At 41.3% G+C, this 21,429-nt stretch overlaps 1 non-coding gene across 1 annotated transcript; it reads left to right on the forward strand.

Annotated features, from left to right (window-relative positions):
- The first annotated feature begins 20,459 nt into the window (after positions 1–20,459).
- LOC120109350 lies at positions 20,460–20,568 on the forward strand. The gene has a single exon (XR_005510277.1). It is a non-coding gene; the product is annotated as a small nucleolar RNA R71 (small nucleolar RNA).
- Positions 20,569–21,429: the final 861 nt, after the last annotated feature.

Below are 21,429 nucleotides of genomic sequence, written 5' to 3' on the forward strand. Positions count from 1 at the left end.
GGACACAGTGGTCAAGTTGCATCGGGGGGCTGGACCTCTCTATAGACATGAGATGTTGTAGGGTAAAGGTGGGGTTGGGCACCAATAACTGTTAGGTGAGGACCCAATGACGACTTTATTCCTACGGTTATACGGTGGGTCTGACTTAACTAAGAAATGGGACCAATAACTGTTAGGTGAGGTCTTCATGGCTTAGAGACCAAGTTACACTGCAACATGCTTGAGAAGCATTGTACAAGAGTTGTACACTCATCCATTTATGTGTCACCAATAACTGTTAGGTGAGGTGGCATGTAAATTGGTGGGACCGCAGTACCCACTAGAAACCCTAGTCGTGTGGGATTTCCGTTTTCCTACCAGGGGAGTGTGAGGAATTCGAGAAAATAGTGGGAGTTACATTTGTTCTAAAAGACCTTAGAACAGATTAGGATCAAGTACAAAAGTCTAACTAGAATCTTTACTCTCTGCAGATACAATGTCAGCTTCAAACCCTTTGACCCGTATTCTTGAGACCAACCGACTGACCGGAACCAATTACAAAGACTGGCTTAGAAATCTCAAAATAGTTTTGGACTGTGAGAAGATAGGCTACATACTCGATTCAGATATTCCCACACTACCAGCACGTCCTACTGATGTTCAGCGTGAAATGCATAAAAAGTGGTTGGATGATGACATTAGAGTAAAATGCTATATGATGGCATCCATGTCTAATGAACTCCAATGCCAGCATGAAAATATAAAGACTGCTAGGGACATACTGGCACACCTGCAAGAGTTGTATGGTGAGCAGAGTCGCACAGCTCGTTTTGAAGTGTCCAAGAGGCTCTTCAAAGCGAAGATGCGCGAGGGGCAGTCTGTCCATGATCACGGTCTGACCATGATCAAGGACCTAGAGGAGCTTGAGAAGCTCGGTATGGACATGCACAAGGAATTACAAGTGGATTTGATCCTACAGCCACTTCCTGATTCATTTGGTCAGTTTATAGTAAACTACCACATGAATAAGATTGAATGCACTAAGACTGAACTAATCAACATGTTGGTAACTGCTGAGGGAGCCTTGAAAGGTTCAAGGGGCAATGTCCTTGCTGCTGAGTTGACTTCTGGTTCCAAGAGAAAGTCTACTTGGAAGAAAAAGAAGCCTGCTAAGAAGCAGAAGAAAGACAAGAAGCCAAAGAAGGAAGTTCAAAAGAAAAAGGCTAACGACAAAGGAAAATGTTTCCACTGCAATGTCGAAGGCCACTGGAAGAGAAACTGTCCTTCATACCTCGAGAGCCTGAAGAACAAGAAAGGTGACACACCTTCAGAAGGTATAGACTTGCTCATAATTGAAACTAATCTAACGGTTTCTTCTACTTCTAGTTGGGTTATAGATTCTGGTTCTAGTGCTCATCTGTGCACTACCATGCAGGGTCTAAAGGAAAATAGAAGGCTGGCGGAAGGTGCGGTAACCCTTAGGGTTGGCAACGGGGCAAAAGTTGCTGCTGTGGCTGTGGGCACCTACCATCTGCGACTACCGTCTGGATTTAGTTTAATACTTAGAGACTGCTATTATGTACCTGTTGCTAGCAGAAATTTGATTTCTGTTTCATGTCTAGCACAGGAAGGTCATGTTTTTACATTTGACAAAGACTACTGTTCTATTTATTTAAGAAATAAAATAGTCGCACGCGGTTTCATGATTGACAGTCTCTATCATTTACATATGGATGTATCTGTGAATGTTACCGAGCAAGATATGAGTGCCAAAGGATCCAAAAGATCCAGAGATGAGATAAACCAAAGATATTTGTGGCACCTCAGACTTGGCCATATTGGAGAGGATAGGATGAACAAAATGGATAAAGATGGGCTTCTCGGCTCATTGACTTTCGAGTCATATCCAGTTTGCGAGTCCTGTCTTCAAGAAAAAATGGCTAGACTGCCCTTTGTAGGACATGGGGAGAGAACCACTGAAATACTTACCCTAATACATACAGATGTATGTGGCCCATTCGATGTGCTAGCCAGGGGATGTTATTCTTACTTCATTACCTTTACCGATGATTATTCACGGTATGGGTATGTGTATCTTATGAGACACAAGTCTGACTCTTTTGAAAAGTTCAAAGAGTTCAAGAATGAAGTAGAAAAACAAACTGGAAAACCTCTTAAGGCTCTTCGATCAGATCGAGGAGGAGAATACCTTAGTGGGGAATTCCGGGACTATCTCAAAGAAAACGGCATAGTCTCACAATGGACACCTCCAGGTACACCTCAACTCAACGGGGTGTCAGAGAGGAGGAATCGGACCCTGTTGGACATGGTCAGGTCCATGATGAGCTTCACTGATTTACCTATGTTCCTTTGGGGAGATGCTTTACTCACAGTGATTTATTTATTGAATAGAGTTCCCTCTAAATCCGTTCCTACCACACCGTATGAGATATGGCATGGTAAGAAACCAAGTCTGGGTCATCTCAGGATTTGGGGATGTCCGGCCCACGTCAAGCGACTACAGGCGGACAAGTTAGAGGCTAGGACCATAAGTGCTCGTTTTATAGGATATCCTAAAGAGTCATTAGGATACAATTTCTACATCTCAGAGGATCACAATGTGTTTGTGAGCCGTCATGCCATCTTCTTGGAAAATCAGTTTATCCTTGATAGAGGCAGTGGGAGGAAATTTGAGCTTGAAGAGAAAGTCTCTGAAAAGCAACGAGTCATGGATCCTATAGAACCCATTCATAAAGAGCCAGTACACGATGTCCCTCAACCACCTCGTAGATCTAGTAGGGTCTCCCATCCTCCCGATAGATACTTAGGTATACTAGAAGAGGATACCGAGGAAATGTTCCTAGTGGGAGATAGGGATCACATACAGGATCCCAAAACCTACAACGAGGCGATATCTGATATCGATTCCGAGAAATGGCTGGAAGCTATGAAGTCAGAGTTAGACTCCATGCGTTCCAACCAAGTCTGGACCTTAGTAGATCCACCAGAAGGTATTGTACCTATTGGATGCAAATGGATCTACAAAAGGAAGATAGGTTCGGATGGAGAGGTAGAGACCTATAAGGCAAGGCTTGTGGCGAAAGGGTATAGTCAGCGCGAAGGCATTGACTATCAGGAGACCTTTTCACCTGTTGCCATGCTAAAATCCATCCGAACATTGCTTGCTATTGCAGCATTTCATGATTATGAAATCTGGCAGATGGATGTGAAAACTGCTTTCCTGAATGGATATCTTGATGAAGATATCTATATGGAACAGCCTTTGGGTTTCACTTCCAGTGATGGAGATCACAAGGTCTGCAAGCTGCAAAGGTCCATCTATGGACTAAAGCAAGCATCTCGGAGTTGGAACACTCGTTTCGATGACGCAATCAAAATGTTTGATTTCATCAAAAACGAAGAGGAAACCGTATGTTTACAAAAAGGTTAGTGGGAGTGCTGTCGTTTTTCTCGTACTGTACGTAGATGACATTCTCCTGATTGGGAATGATATTCCCATGCTAACCTCGGTCAAGGTCTGGTTATCAAAAGAATTCTCCATGAAAGACCTTGGGGAAGCATCCTATATTTTGGGAATAAAGGTCTATAGAGATAGATCTAAAAGAATGCTTGGCCTGTCACAGAAAATGTACATAGAGGAGGTGCTGAAGAGGTTCAGCATGGAAAACTCCAAGAGGGGTCTCTTACCCCTAAGGCATGGAATTCATCTCTCCAAGAAGATGTGCCCCAACACATCTGAAGAGATCCAACGCATGAGCAAGATTCCTTATGCATCGGCAATAGGAAGCCTCATGTATGCCATGCTATGTACACGACCTGATATAGCTCTTGCTGTGAGTGTCACAAGCAGATATCAGTCGAATCCAGGTGAAGAACACTGGATAGCTGTGAAGAACAGTCTTAAGTACTTGAGAAGAACTAAGGACATGTTCTTGGTCTTTGGGAGAAGATCAGAGTTGAAGGTAGAAGGATGCACACATATTGATGATAGAAAGTCTACATCAGAATATGTGCAATTGTGGTTCAGTAAATTGGAAGAGTTCCAAACAACCGATCATTATAGATTCTACCTTAGAAGCTGAATGTTAAGCCGTATCTAAGGGTGCAGTGGAAACCTTCTGATTAAAAGTTAATTGCAGAGTTAGGTGTAATGTCATTAGATGTCATAACACTTTACTGTGATAACATTGGCACCATAGCACTAGCTATGAAGCCATGGTCTCATCAGAAGTCCAAGCACATAGAGCGGCGCTTCCATTTCATACGCGACTATGATGTAGAGGTGCAGAGAGTAGACTCCGCGGATAACGTGGCAGACCCGTTCACTAAGCAGCTGAGTCAGCAAAAGACTGAAGCCCACCTTGAGAAGATGGGCCTAAGATATATGACCAATTGGCTTTAGTGCAAGTGGGAGATTGTTAGATGTATGCCCTAGAAGCCAATTTGGCTGACACATTGTTGATTCTAGGGACATAATTTTGTACTTGACTATTTATTATTGAATAAATAAAAGGCATCTTTTCATTCATATTGTTTATGTGTCTATGAATCGTCCAAGAAATTAACAAGATGATGATACATATTCTCAAGAGTTGAGAATTTGAGCCATGTATCATTGGTGATTAATTTCTAAATGCTCCTGATCAATGGATCATCACGAGGACGGTGATCGATCCGATCAGTGCACAGATCACTTTCCTTCTGGATGGACGAGACTTGAGTCCACAGTGTAGGGACACTGAAGTGATAGTGCAGGTGTTTGTTAGAGAACAAGGGTACTGAGCGTGACCAAGACAAGAAGTCACTTGGATGTCTATCCACTCGTCAGTGACTTGCTTGATGTTGCAGTAGTGTGACTGGTCCTTTGACCTGCGGTGCTTCGGCTACTCACAGTGAGGTTATTGTAGTTTGACTGCACACATACATGGTCTCTAGCCATATGGGTCCATGCAGTGTAGATTGGCTGCAGTAGGTTCACTGTAGGAGTAGGGTATGCACCTATAAGGAATCTATCGACCTTGATAGAAGAGGAGTGATCCTATGTGATTTGTTAGACTGAGTTCTAAGACCTTGGCCAGGGCAGTAATATAAAGTGGAAAAAGAGTTTTCCACTATCGAACTCAAGTCGAATAAATCTTGACATATGACAGACGATGGGGTTTGACGAGTTGTCCATGACCTCCGTCCTGTAGGGATCCACGATAGTAGGACTGTATCACATGTTAACTGCACCTAGAGGTTCATCATTCCATTCTGCTGGGTAGCCACTACATGCTGCTAGGTGTCACTGGTGGATCGTGGGACTCATAGGGATTATCTCGATGATCGATAAACCCTAATGAGTTGAGTTGGAACCGTTCCAACCCATTGAAAGGAGTTTTCAATGATATAGTGATAGAGATCACAATATATCTCACTACCAGTCAGAATAGAACCTATGGGGTCACACACACTAGAAGTATTGACCGATCCGATGGTTGAAATCGTGATTAAGAATCACAAGTAATCAATTTGATTGATAAAGAAGTTGAAGAAGGAACAAACGGAATTAATTAATTGGACTTGAAACAAGAATCCTACTTCGGGTAGGATACCTAGAGTCCTAATTGGATTAGGACTGGGAATCCTAGTTGGAGTAGGACTGGGATTCCTACTTGGGATAGGATTCCTAAAATCCTAATGAGATTAGGAGTTTTGAATTAAAATTGGATTCCTACTTGGAGTAGGATTCCTAGAGTCCTAATCGGATTAGGACTTCGGATTCAAATAGAGTCCTAATTGGATTAGGACTAAAATTAAACAAATCCTAATTGGATTAGGATTCCTTAAGTCCTAATTAATTAATAATCTAATGAATCAACATGACTCCTAATTGGATTAGGATTGAAGAGTTCAATTGAGTCATGATTCATCCAAGTCCTAATTGGATTAGGACTAGCATAGTTGAACCCAAAATTGGCTAATCCTAATTAGATTAGGATGAAACCATGAGAGAGGCACCTAATCCTCTTTGGAAGAGGATTAGGTTAACCAACTAAGAGGGGCATCAGCCCCTCTCCAATTGCTTAGGGCGACAAGAAGAGAGAAGGTGGCCGGCGCTCCAAAGAAGGAAGGCTGTCAAGGGCTCCTAACTTGTAGGAGCCCTTGATGCTTATAAAAAGGGACCTAGGGCCGGCGCCCTAGGTGTGAGCTCTCTTCCTCCTCTTGCTGCTGCCACCAGCCCCTCTCCTCTCTTGGTTCAGCCGCAAGCAAAGGGAGAGCAAAGTCCAAGCGTTGGCGTCATCCTCTTCCTCCAATCCTTCATCCAACGCAAGGAACAAAAGAAGGCTGCGTAGGGGATCATCTTCTTCCTCTTCTTCATCCTTCTTCTTCCTCCTTCTAAGCACAATCAAGAGTTGATTGAGAAGGAGGACATCAGCCATCAAAGCTATCTTTGCAAGGGAGCTAGCACCCCGGTGAGATAGAGAGCTTGGATCGGATCCTGCTTCGTGTGGATACCCGTAGAGGCCGGACGTTTGAACGGCTTCAAGCGAACCCTCTTCCAAAACCACGAATTCAGATTTGCGGTGATCATCTACCCGCGCAAGGTGAAGATTTGATCTTCCTAATAGTTTTAAAAGTTTTAATTCTTACCTAATTACGAAAGGTCTCGAAATAACGTTCATGCGATGAACGTCGAACCCGTGCATGCCGATTCCGCTGCCATCTGAAAAATTTTTGAAATATCAGCGGTATGGGCGGGTTCCCAACAGATGCATACTTGCCATCCCGTTTGGATTCGAGTAGGGACTAACTCATTGTGATCATTTCTTACTACAGTGATGCCAAACTTCTTGGGTACGACTTGAACTGTGCTTACCTACTGACTATCAGAAATAGGATATATAATCCCTGCATCTGAAAGCTTGATGACATCAGCTCGAACTACATCCTTCATGACTGGATTAAGTCGCCTTTGTGGTTCTCTAGATATTTTTGCATCCTCTTCTAGATGAATCTTATGTTGAACCACAGAAGGACTAATCCCCTTAATATTAGCTATAGACCAACCGATAGCTTCCTGATTCTTCTGAAGGATACTTAACAATTTCTCTTCTTGTTCTTTAGTCAGATTCGATGCAATTATAACAGGTAAGGTCTTGTTGTCTCCAAGAAATGCATATTTCAAGTTTTCGGAAAGGTCTTTAAGTTCTAGTTGGGGAGGTTTGATATTGGATGGCACTAGCTGAGATTCCGAAATAGGTAATGATTCAAACTTGGTAGCCCATCTGCTAGTATCCTTCACAGAAATGGAATCTAACAATGCGTTTACCTCCTGATTGGATTTACAATCTTGACCGAAATTGGCCAAACATCTTTCTAATGGATCAGAATAACTCGACTCTTCAAAAGAACTGCTAATTATATTCTCGATCATGTGAATTTCTTCCAAATCGTCCATCTCAGTTGACTGACTACTACCGTGAAAAACATTGAGCCGGACAGCCATGTTCCTAAAGGCTAGAGTCATTATTCCATTTCGGCAACTAATCACAGCATTTGAAGTGGCCAAAAATGGTATACCTAGGATCACCAGGATGTGACTTGTTGAATTTTTTACTGGTTCAGTTTCAAGGACTACAAAATCCATAGGGCAGTAGAACTTATTAAGTTTTACAATCACATCCTCTACAATTCCTTTGGGATACTTTATAGACCTATCTGCTAACGAAAGAGTAATGTTTGTGGGTTTTAATTCCCCCAAATCCAACTCTGTGTACACAGAATAGGGTAACAAGTTTACACTAGCTCCTAAATCTAGGAGGGCTCTACGAATAATGGTTTCTCCTATTTTAATTTTAACGGTGGGGCAACCAAGGTCCTTGTATTTTGGGGCAATCTATTGTTGAATAAGAGATGAGGCTTGTGCTGCTATCACAGCTTGCCTAGGAATACTGGTTTTTCTTTTCACCGTGGTGAGGTCTTTTAAAAATTTTGTATAGGAGGAGATCTGTCTGATGGCATCTAGGAAGGGTAAATTTATTTGGACATGATTCTTGAGTTCTGGGTCAGTTTTTATTCCGTAGGTACTTGGTTCTCTAGACCCATAATCATCTTTATCTATCTCCTGACCGTAGCTACTCCAATTTTGGCCATTTTCAGCTAAGTCAACAAGGAACTCATAGGCTTGATTAGGGGTTTGATTCATGAACCTACCCTTATGCATGAATTCAATCATGTTCCTATGTGCTGGAGGTAATCCTTTGTAAAAGAAATGTACTAGATCAGCCTTGTCAAGCCCATGGTGCGGGCACTTGACCAAAAGATCGTGGAATCTTTCCCAAAGTTGGAAAAATTTCTCCTCAGATTTTTCTCTAAAAGTTCTGATGCATCTTTAATTTTTTCAGTCTTTACCATGGGATAGAACTTGGCCATGAACTTTCTAGATAGTTGTTCCCATGATGTGATGGAATTTGAAGCAAGAGAATACAGTCATGCAGCAGCACGATCCTCTAAAGTCATGGGAAACAACCTTAATTTAATACTCTCTTCATCTAAGTTTTGATTTCTGAATGTTTGACAGATTGTCAAAAATTTGTTTAGATGAATATATGGTTGTTCACTCTCAAACCCATGAAATTTGGATAATATGTTTATTGTTGTAGCCCGAATCTCGAATTGGGTTGCATTATTAATTGGTAACACTATGCAAGTAGGGGGACTAGCGGATGCGGGTGCGAACAACTCATTCAAAGTTTTAATATATTCATCCATTGTAGAGATTAACGGTTGGCTTATAGTTCGCTGGTTGTGATGAAAAGTTCTGTCAATCTCAGGATCAAATAGTGTTAACTTACCTCTTAATGATCTTCTACCATGCATACATTATCAATAATTCATTAGATTTGACTCCTAAAATGAACGAAATCCTAAGAGAAAAGAAGGGCTAGACACAGATGACCACAACCAACACCACAAAACAATTTGACTCTAGTAATCTTAGAATTAAGTGAGGTTTAGTAGCTTCTTAAATCTAGTTGCATGGAGAATTATTAGGTAAAAATTTCTAAAATTCTCTCCTAAATTAAACAGCTCCTAATCTTCCTTTCAGATTAAACTTGAGCTTACCAGTTAAGAAGATCTAGTAACTAGTGACCGGGTAAGTCCCAGGATGTGTCGTGGTGCACTAGGCTCACTTAAGTACCACAATTTTCGTAATAGTTTTCACTATTATAAAACTTGCCTAGATATCACCAATTACTAAAGTTTTCACTGGAGTGGCCTTCAGTCGCTTCTTTCCAAGAACCTATTAAGCTTGAAAACCCTAAGGCTAATGTCTAATTATTTTCAATATGATTAGGCTTAGGATATTTATGCACTGTGATGATTTTTGGGCTAAAGACGAGTGATGAAATCCCGACCTTATCTTTTTAGTGGGTTCTACCCTTAGAATATTTTATGCAAATGCTTTACACTACATGCAACAATCAATTTTTTTTTTTAAAGTTTTATGGCATGACATTAAATTCCTTTAATTAAATTATCAAGCAATTTTTTTATTTATATATTTGTTTTTTATTTTTTTAATTTTTTAAATTTTATGTTTTTTTTGCTTATTTAAATATTTATATAGGAATAACTTGAATGTAAACTAAAAACTAATCCTTATGCGTCAGTCAATCTCCGAATGCTCGTTGAATAAGCTCTAGAGATTATTCCATGAGGAGCCCCAATAGAGATATGATAACCTCGGAGGATTGCACCCTATCAATTACTAGCAAAAAAAAATTTTTCTTATTCTAATTTAATTAATTTTTTAACTTTTTTTTTGAGTTTAATCTAGGAAGAATTAAATAAGGCAAGATTACAATAATCTAAGAAAATAAATCAAGGCTAGAATTGAAAATTTTACACCTGATCTTAGTAAGGTTTGCTGAATCTTCCTTGTCACTTGCCTTGCCTCCCCGGTAATGGCACCAAAATTTGTTGTCGGCTTTCTTTCGGTAGACCTGAGGATGACTTAAAAAGTGTGTCGTTATCAAAATCTTAACTAACAAACAAATATTTTTTTATTTACTCTTACCATCCTCTATTCGATGAATAGTCGTTGTAGGAGGTCGATCCACAGGAAGACGATTGGAGTACACAAATAGAAAATAGAAACTCCATTAAGGTTTATTTTTTTAAAAAAAGATAATTCATTAAGGGTATTTGATTAATCTCTAACAAAGCAGAGCTAGTTTTCTATATAAAAATAAATAAAGGGAAGAAAGAAAACTTTGCCATTGAAATCTAATGCAGAGTAGAGGTCGATTCCTGAAGACATAATATAAATGAAAACCGCAGATCGAACAGCAAAGAAAAATTTCAGAGTTATCTTAAAACTAAGAATTCTAGAATGCATAAAATAAATTGGAAAAATTGAACTTAAACTTAAACACGGATTTCATAAAAGAAAAATGATAGATTTCATAAAAAGAAATGATTACAGAAGTAAAAATGAAGATTGGTAGCTTGATGCTACTTTTCTTCTGCAAATAAAATAAAGAAAAGAAAAATAACAGGATACTTCTCTTCTCCCTCTTGGTGGAACTCCCAAAATAGAATAAATATTTTTTTTTCTTTTGAACCGGCCTTCAAGAATAGAGCATGCTCTGTTCGTCGCCTCTTTTTTTCTCCCCCCTCCCCTCCTCGTCTTCTCCCCCTTTTATAGATCGCCCCCACCCTTTGAAGCCGGCGATGGATCCCATGATTTCGTGGACAGGATTGTCCGTGATGCTCATCCCGGCTGGCCGCGGGGTACCCGGATGCGGATGGGGTGCTGGGATCGCGCATGATCCGTGGGGGAAACGGTTGGATCCGGATGAAGAGCATCGCAGGATCGACGGGAGGAAGGGATCACAGCTTGGAGATGTTGAAGGTTGGATGCTGGGAGGAGGAAGAGGGCAGACGCGATGCAGGGAGATCGCGATCAATGGGGTTTCACGAGCAGCTGGCATGCGGACGGAATTCGAAAGGTTGAAACGGAAGCAGAGGCGGAGGAGGGTGTCTCGAATCTGGAAGGGGGAGAGGAGCCGATCGTCCGGATCGCACGCGGAAGAAATGCGGAAGAAAGCTGGGAGCGTTGGAAATGGAATGCTTAGATCATGGGATGCTGATTCGGGAAGGAAGCTGGGATTTTGATACGGCTTGGACGCGATGCTGGGATGGATCGCGGAAGAAGAAGAGCTTCGGATGCTGATTCGGGAATGCTTGGATCACAGGATGCTGTGGACGTTGATCACGGAAGATGGACGGTTGGGGCACTGCGGGAGGAAGAAGAAGAACAGTGAACATAATATATTTTTCATAACAATGTTCATATGAACAGTGTCATCTCAAATACTATTCATATGAACAGTGTTTTCAGCCATGAACAGGGATAAATATCATTATTCTGTCCATAACAATAGGGATGAATCGTGATGATGCAGTGGAAAGATAGGAAGTGACCCAAGTTTCAGGTGGGCTTGGTTCGGAAGGACCTTCAATTACAATATGGAAATCAAAATAAAGAAATACATCTTTTTAAGAGTTATATGCAGGAGAACTTTAGAAAATTAGGCACAAAAGAGTGCTAAAATGTGCACAGATGTGCACTTAACACAAACTGAGCACACCCCCCCTTCGTTCCTTCTCCTCCTCCTCTTATAGATCGCCAAAGCCTTGAAGCCAGCCATGGATCCCTTGATTGCGCATGGAGAGGAGGGGGAACGGGTGCCTGGGATCGTGCGCGGGATCACGGCTTCGGAACGGACGCGGGATCCGTGGAAGATGAATGCGGGCATGCATCGTGGGAAGCTGGGATTCTGGGAGGTGGATCCGGATGCATCGTGGACAATGGAAGAGGCTGGATCGGCTCTGGAAGCTTCGGACGCTGGGATCACGGCTTGAAATTGGATGTGGGAGGCTGAAACGGAAGGATGGCTGGCTTCACGAGCAGCTGGGATGGGCGGAAGAAACCGGTGTCACGGAAAATATTGACTGCGACTGGAACGGACGCGGAAGAAGTTGGGAGGAGCCGATTGTCCGGGTCGCATTACTCGCGGAAGCAGAGGCGGAGGAGGGGGGTCTCGAATCTAGAAGGGAGGCAGGGAGGAAATATGAAAGGATGTGGATGCTGGACCGTTGCTCCTTCCCTCTTTTCGCACGAGCTGAGATGGGAAGAAAAACTGATGAGTAGCACATGCCTTAGGAAATTATGGTTACAAAATCAAAGTAAAAAATAAACAAAGTCCCAACAGTGCCTGAAGCTCTAATTAGGGGTTCTCTATTCCCACACCACATGCACTACACATAGCATATCGTAGCCAAACAGTTCTGCTAGCATATTCATCTACTTATAAAATATTCCAGAAGACTGGGATGCTGCTGGTGCTTTCGAAAAACTGTTCTCCCAAGTGCAGGAGAATCGCACAAGTAGTATAACTCGGAAGTCCGAGGTCGATTCCTCAGAAAACGATCTATGGATTATTAGCATAATCTCAGATTAATTAATTCAGTTAATTTGTTGATTAAGATGATGTTTTGCAAATAGAAAACAAATCAGTACACAGAGAATCAAAGTATGGATAGATTAAGATGGAGTAGGGATCTGGAATCCTCCTTGATAATCTTGCATTCAAGAAATAAATTCTTCGATTCTTGATTAAAGATATAAATGTAGGATAGATCAAAGCATGGGATATATTTTAGGGACATATGAACTCTATTTCTAAGCATTTATCGTGCCTATTACATCAACGACAAATCAAATACTAAAGCGGTCCACATGTCGATCAACATAAACCATTAAAGAACTATCTACAAAATAATTATGCAAGAATCCATAACATATTGGAAATATAAATCTATAAGAATTAAAGGTTTAGAATTTACTTCAAAGATAGCAATACATCAAGGGTTCCTCCATCACCCTTCACTTAAAGGATTAGCCAGCCTTCAACATGAAATACTCTCCCCTGTTACTCCTCTCTCTATTTTTTTTTCTTTTTCTTTTCGGAAACAGGGCATCCCCTGTTTCCTTCTTCTCTTTTTTTTTTCAACCCCAGCAGGCGGCCCGGCTCCCCTGTTTTCTTTTTTTTTCGATCCCCTGCCTCTCCCAACCGAGAGAGCTTTATAGTTGGCATTCAATCCCCCTCTTTGCACTCGACGGAAGGGCTGCATCTCGGGCGGATCAGGATGCTGGGAGCTTGATGCGGAGCTGGGATCACGGGCGAATGGGGCGTGAGATGGGCGGAAGAGGAGCAGGCGCAGATCCGGGAATGGCTCGCGGAAGAAGAGGATGCACAAAATCATCACGGACAGCTGGGAGTGATCGCGGGCGGATGAAGAGGCTGGACTTGCGTGGGATCGACGCTGGGACGAGTCGCCGATCTGCAAGACGCCCAGAAGGAAACTGATCGCGGACTGTTGGGGGGGTCGCCGAGATGGTCATGAATGGTTGCAGGCGAGATCAGCGGGATGCTGGGGGCTTCACAGGTGGCTCGCAGGAGGATAGGCTGCACACGGACGCTGTGAAGGAGGCGGTGATCACACAGGTGGCTGGGGAGTCTGATGCGGGTCCGGAAGAAAGGGGCGTTGATCGCTGGTGCTGTGGAGGAGGCTGGAGACGATCACGGGCACAAGAGCGTTGATCGGGTGCGACGCTGCGGACGAGACGGATGGCTGGGAGGAGCGTGAGATGGGCGCAGGTCACGGGCGAATGCTGAAATCTCGGACACGAGGCTGATCGCGGAAGGCTTGGAACATGGGAGCAGCTGATGAATGCCGTGGCTCACTCGCGGAAACGGGAGAATGTAAGCAGGAACCTTGGCTCGGATGTGCGAGAACCCGGGAGAGGTGGACGCTCTGGGATGATGGAGGAAGCTGGAAGATCTAATTGCAGAATTTGGGAAGTTGCTCGGGTGCGCGGAAGAAGAGTCATGGACTCTGTTATGCAGTTAGGAAGATGCATCCTTTTTAGATGAATTCATACAAAATAATGATATAAATTATAATAAGTGCTAAGGATAAAATATTAATCCTGCAAATGCTAACACCTATTATTTATCATTATTTTGCTAGCATTAGGCTAAGTTAATTGGTACTTAGATCGCACTTTTGTGCTCTCATCATACCCCCCAACTAGCTTATTGCTAGTCTCTAGCAATTCAGAGTAAACAATAACATAAGAGTACAAAAAGTGTTGGTCAATCCTTTGACTTTTTATTAAAGCTAAAGACATAAAACTAAGATATGTACCCACTTTCGTAGGGCATCACGACTGCACTTAGCACGTGCAACAAGCCGTTAAACCTCTAGGTTACCCTAGTGGACGAGTGTTGTCTCGTGAGGGTTTTCAGGGATGTTACCCACAAATATCGTGAATGATATGACATGAGATCCTAAAAATATGAAATAAAGCCTAAGCTAATACACATGTAATTAATTAATATAGGTTTTCAAGCACGGCAACTTTCAAGCAAGGAAAATATGAAAGTGTAGTGTGCATAAAATAGTATGACTTTCTCGGAGTACTAATACCTCCACCACAACATGGCACCGCCTGAGTTTTAGGTGCACTACTCAAGTCCACAAATGTTTTCTACAATTATTAGAACCTGATCCATCACATTTTCAGAATATCACATGTTGTCTAAATTTGTCAAGGATGGTTCGCATGTAAAGAAAGAGCTATCAATCCCAACTAAACAACCCGGGTACACAGAGGTCCAACACAATGGAGTCAAACCAGTCATTACCACATGTCACTAGGTTCAGTCCGACCAACCCTATTCATGCTTATTTTTATTTTTAAACATATATGAAGATTACAATAGTCCAACCCCATTAGGCTCTAGTAAGGTCCATGTAGCGAGCTTTCAGCCAATGACCCCCGATCCAGTTGGCTCAAGACATTAGGTGAAACACCCCTCGGACTTAATTGCTCGAACCAGACTACGCCATGAGGCCAGACTTGTCATCATAAGGATTTTTTTTTTTTAATTATCATGCAAAAAAAGAGATGGTAGACTGAACCATGTAGATATTTTTATTATATATGTGACTGCATCGTGACTATAGGTCAACCAAGGTCGGATCATAAGGCACCTAAGTAATCTAATTGGGATATTCAACCTCTATCTTTATGTGAAAACCAAATCATGAACCTTATGGTACGAACAAGGATACTCATACTTTTTTTTTATGGATAAAGCTAACAAAAATGCAGTTAACAAATGTGAACTCCTGAGGCTTTCCTATTGTCATTAAGTATACGTGTGGGGATCTAATAATAGGTCTCTGATCAGTCATAGTATGCATGTGTTCCTTGCCTTAATAGTTGGACAAGCTTAATAGGAAAATACACGTGCATTTGCTCAAAAAAGAAAGTAATAGAATAAATCAAATGCAAAAACAAGTTTTTTTTTTATATTTTTTTTTATGTTTTTTTTTAAATCAAAATATTTTCCTCCCCCCAACTTAAACATTGCATTGTCCTCAATGTAAAAGATGCAAGAAAACTATATATGAGAGACAATAGAGAAAATAATATTGGAGAGAAGAAGAATACCTTGAGCTGTTGATTTCCAGAAAAGAAGACCTAAGAAGAAAACTAGAAATAAAAGAAAAATATAATTCTAACTAATATATACATACCTTTGTCGTCAAGCTCAGTCATAAGAAGGCTCCCCCAAGAAAAAGGAGTCCTTTTCATCTGCAAAATTCTCAAGAAAAGGTTTTAATCTGTGTCCATTTACCTTAAAAATTTTGCCATCCTGTGAATTCTCAATTTCAACTGCCTCGTGTGGAAAAATAGTTTTTACAATGAAAGGACCTGTCCATCTTGATCGTAACTTTTTAGGAAACAGATGTAATCGAGAGTCATAACAAAGAACTTTTTGTGCAGGTTCAAAAGATTTTCTTAGAATTGATTTATCATGCCTAATTTTTATTCGTTCTTTACAAAGTCTAGCATTGTCATACGCATCCCGACGAATTTCATTCAACTCACTAAGTTATAATTTGCTAGCTAAACCAGCATCTGACAATTCAAAGTTTAATTTTCTAATGGCCCAATACGATTTATGCTCTATTTCAATAGGTAGATGACATGCTTTTCCATAGACTAGCCGATACGGGGACATACCTAGAATAGTTTTATAAGCAGTACGGTAAGCCCACAATGCGTCAGAAAGTATTAAAGACCAGTCTTTGCGTGATGGATTCACCGTTTTCTCTAAAATTCGTTTAATCTCCTGATTGGCTAACTCTACTTGGCCACTAGTCTGCGGGTGATAAGGAGTTGCAATCTATGAGTGATACCGTACTTTTGTAACAGGATCTCAAAAGGTTTATTACAGAAATGTTTTTTTCCATCACTAACTATAACCTTGGGCATCCCAAACCTAGAAAATATGTTTTCTTTAAGAAAGTTTAAAACTGGTTTATGGTCATTTGTTCGACAAAGCACAGCTTCTACCCATTTGGACACATACTCAACACCAACTAAAATGTACTCATATCCAAAAGATGGTGGGAATGGGCCCATAAAATCGATGCCCCAACAATCGAAAATTTCGATAATAGTAATGGGTTGAAGAGGCATCATTTGCCTACGAGTTAGACTTCCAATACGTTGACATGAATCACATGTCCTGCAGAACTCGTGGGCATCTTTGAACATAGTAGGCCAATAGAAACCACATTGCAAGACCTTTGCAACAGTTTTCTTAGAGGCAAAGTGTCCACCGCAAGCATCAGTGTGGCAGAAAGAAAGTACGCTTTGTATATCATGATCCGGTATGCATCGTCTAAAGATTTGATCGTTACAATATTTAAATAAATAGGGTTCGTCATAGTAATAATTCTTTACTTCGCGCAAGAAAATTTTACTATTTGTCGACCGCCAATGTTCTGGCATCCGGCTTGTAACAAGAAAATTTACAATATCTGCATACCATGGCATACTAGAAAGTGCAAACAACTGCTCTTCAGGAAATGAGTCCTTGATGGGAAACTGTGGCACTGAATCATGAAAAACTAGCCATGATAAATGGTCAGCAACCACATTCTCTTTAATAGTGATGTCAAATTCTTGGAGAAGAAGTATCCATCGTATTAAGCGTGGTTTGGCCTCTTTCTTATCCAGCAAATATTTTAATGCTGCATGGTCTGTGAAGATAACAATAGGAGCACCAAGGATATAAGAGCGAAATTTATCTAAGGCAAATACTACTGCAAGCAATTCCTTCTCGGTGGTGGTGTAATTCATTTGAGCATCATTTAAGGTTTTACTTGCATAGTAAATGACATATGGCTTATTATCCTTGCGTTGTCCTAGGACGGCTCCTATCGCATAGTCGCTAGCGTCGCACATAATCTCAAAAGGTAATGACCAATCAGGTGGTCGTACGATGGGTGCAGTGCTAAGCATAGACTTTAACTTTTCGAATGCCTCCTGACAGGTTTCAGTCTAATTGAATGGTGTATCAAGGGATAGGAGGTTACATAATGATCGAGTTATGACACTAAAGTCCTTGATGAACCTCCTATAAAATCCGGCGTGACCCAAAAATGATCTAACATCTCTAACCGTCTTGGGTGCAGGTAGCTTAGCAATTAAATCAATCTTAGCTCTATCTACTTCCATGCCTTTCGATGAAACAATATGTCCTAGGACAATTCCCTTTGGCACCATGAAGTGACATTTCTCCCAATTCAGTATCAAATTCTTTTCTATACATCGAGCTAAGACGGCTTGTAAATGTGACAGGCAATCATCAAATGTGTCGCCAAAAATGGAGAAGTCGTCCATGAACACTTCCAAAAATTTCTCGTTCATGTCTTCAAAGATGCTGAGCATGCATCTTTGGAATGTTGCAGGTGCATTACACAACCCAAATGGCATTCGTCGGAAAGCAAATATGCCAAAAGGATAAGTGAAGGTGGTCTTCTCTTGATCTTCTGGTGAGATTTCAATTTGATAATATCCCGAATAGCCATCGAGAAAACAATAGAAATCATGCCCTGCAACCCTCTCCAATACTTGGTCTAGGAAGGGTAGAGGAAAGTGATCCTTTCGTGTGACCAAATTCAGCTTTTGGTAGTCAACACACATGCACCAACTCGTCGGGACACGAGTTGGAACTAGTTCACCTTGTTCATTTTCTACTACCGTCAAACCCGACTTCTTAGGAACGACTTGAGTAGGGCTTACCCACTTGCTGTCGGAAATTGGATAAATAATACCCACGTCAAGCAACTTGAGGACTTCTGCCTTAACCACATCTCTCATCGTAGGATTTAACCTTTGTTGCATTTGCCTTGTGGTTTTGGCATTGTCCTCCAAATATATCCGATGCGTACAGATTAAGGGGCTAATCCCCTTCAAGTCTGCAATAGACCACCCTAAGGCTCCTTTATGATTCTTCAGAACACCAACTAATTTTTTTTCCTGAGTATGATCAAGTCCAGACGAGATGATTACAGGAAAAGTGTCATCGGATCCAAGAAAAGCATACTTAAGTTCCTTTGGTAAGGGTTTCAATTCGAGCTTGGGTGCTTGCTCATGGGATGGTACTATTTTCACCTCTCGAGGCGACAACCTCTCAAATTCTCCTACTTTTGGTATCCACCCATTGACCATCTTGATATCCAGATTATCCACAATAGGTGTGACTGACAAATCATCATCATCGGTTCCATTAGGACACCAATCAATTAAGCTATCATTGGATGAGTCATTAATTGCTTTAGCTAACAAGTATTCTTCTACGATGGTTTCAACCCAATCAACCTCCTTACTCTCTTCGGGATCATTGGGTTGTTTGTACACATTAAAAATGTTCAGTTCTAAGGTCATGTTATCAAAAGAAAGCTTCATGACGCCATTCCTACAATTAATCAATGCATTAGAAGTTGCAAGGAATGGACGTCCTAAAATGACCGGAATCTGAGACTGTGAGTTCGAAGCCGGATGTGTGTCCAATACAATAAAATCGACAGAAAAGTAGAACTTGTCTACTTGGACTAATACATCCTCGATAATCCTCCTTGGAATTTTAACTGACCTGTCAGCTAATTGCAAAGTGACGGAGGTTGGCTTCAACTCACCTAAACCAAGTTGCTCATATACAGAATATGGCAACAAATTCACACTCGCCCCTAAATCTAACAATGCTCGCTCTATCCTAAAGTCACCTATGATGCATGAGATGGTTGGGCAACCTGGATCTTTATATTTAGGAAGAATGTTGTGCTGCAAAATAGCACTCACATTTTCTGTTAAAAATGCCTTCTTCTTAACATTTAATCGGCGCTTAACAGTACACAAGTCCTTCAAAAATTTGGCATATGAGGGTACTTGTTTGATTGCATCAAGAAGAGGTATGTTGATCTTTACTTGCTTAAAAAGCTCAAGAATTTCAGAATTAGGTTCGAGCTTTTGCAACGGCTTTAACCGTTGTGGAAAAGGTGGAGGAAAAGGACATTCTACTTTCTCGGTAGAAGTTGGGACCTCAATTTTTTCTTTGTCCCTTTCATCGGCTTTGGGAGCATCAGAATTAGAAGTGACCTGCGGTCTCAATGGGACGGTCTGATTAATGACTTTTTCATTACGCAAAGTCATGATGCTCTTTGCATGTTCTGTATGCGAACTAGAAGGAGCCGTATTATTACTACCGTGCACTTGTGGGTTAGGTTGGGGTTGAGCTGGAAGCTTACCCTTCTCTTGGGTACTTAGGACGGTAGTCAACATTGACAATTGGTTCCTTATGTCTTCAAAATTTCGAGTATTTTGAGCATTGATATTAGCTTGACCTTGTAGAAAAGTTTGTATGGATTGCAAGGTATCCTCGATATTTGGCTTTTGAGAGGGTGGTGATGCAAAAGTAGGATGTGCAGGTGGAGAAACTGAATGGTGTGACTGTTGAGGATGATCATTTCTCCACCTAAAATTTGGATGATTCTTCCAACCAGGGTTATAGGTATTCGAGTATGGATCGTTATAAGGCTTTTGGTAGGAGTTCATAGCATTTGCTTGATCGTGCAAGACTTCTTTGAATGCCGGTATGGTGGGACAATCTGTAGTAGTATGACCCGACATATCGCAGATACCACAACACTCGTTTCTAAGCTCTATAGTCTTGACAGGCTCAACCTTCCTAAGCTCAATTTCTTCTACCTTCCTAGTGAGGGCTGCCATTTTAGCGTGAAGATCATCCTCAGTTCTGAGGTTGTAAAGGCCTCCCTGTACAGAGCTAGTAGGCTTAGGCAAAGACTTGTTGTTTCTATCCCCGTTATCCCAAAGTTGGGCAGTCTCAGCAAGGGAATCCAAATACTCCCACGCCTCATCAGGGTGTTTTTCTAAAAATCTACCATTGCACATGGTCTCTACAAACTGTTTCAACTGTGGAGATAAACCTTCATTAAAGAAGCTAATGGTTCTCCAAGTTTCGAATCTGTGATGAGGGCATGAGAGAAGAAGGTCTTTAAATCTTTCCCAACATTCATAAAATGTTTCATTATCTTTTTGTTGGAAATTGCTGATATGTCTTTTCAAAAAGTTGGTCCTTTGTGTGGGGTAGAACTTCTTTAAAAATTCTCTCTGCATATCTTGCCAAGTTCTTATTGATCTAGGTCGCAAAGAGTTTAGCCATGTTTTGGCCTTATCCTTTACAGAGAAAGGAAACAATGTCAGCTTGAGGACATCCTCGGTGACGTTTGGCACTCTAAATGTAATACTCAATTCTTCAAAATCCTTTAAATGAAAATATGGACTCTCGGACTCTAACCCGTGGAACTTGGGCAGCAATTGAATTACCCCGGGTTTGATGTCAAAATGTCCTACATTATCAGGAAAAATTATGCATGAAGGCTGACTAGTCCTAGCCGGTTGTAGGTATTGTCTTAGGGTCATAACATGGGGTTCACGTTCTCGATCGTGGTGACTCCCCGCATCTTCATTTAAATCAGCCATCTCACAAGGTGTGAGATATTGCGAAGAAATTTTAGGGGTATGTCCTAAGGGATGATCTAAAGTTGTACGACTTAATCGATCGGTGTCGTCCCTATTCCACTTTAGCATGCAAAATAATTCCCTCTCTTTTTTTTATTTTTTTTTAAATATAAGTACCCACTAAAGATACCCTAAAACGACACCCTAATACAAAAATCTATTCACAATCAAACATGCAACAAAACATTACACCTCAATTCCTAATATTTTTCTTAAATTTCTAGACAGCTCCTAACTGGTTTGAAGAGGGCACCTAAGCCTCCAATCCGGTCTAATGAACCGAGTTGACCAGGTAAGCTCCCAGGTAAGTGGAGGGGTCACGATGCGTTCGCAAAGGTCCCACTTAAAACCCACTTACCTCGAACAGATGAACTGTCTCCCTTATAGAGACAAAGCTTGCCTAGACATCA

The sequence above is a fragment of the Phoenix dactylifera genome, unplaced genomic scaffold (genome assembly GCF_009389715.1).
Source record: "Phoenix dactylifera cultivar Barhee BC4 unplaced genomic scaffold, palm_55x_up_171113_PBpolish2nd_filt_p 002071F, whole genome shotgun sequence".
In the NCBI taxonomy this organism is placed as follows: domain Eukaryota; kingdom Viridiplantae; phylum Streptophyta; class Magnoliopsida; order Arecales; family Arecaceae; genus Phoenix; species Phoenix dactylifera.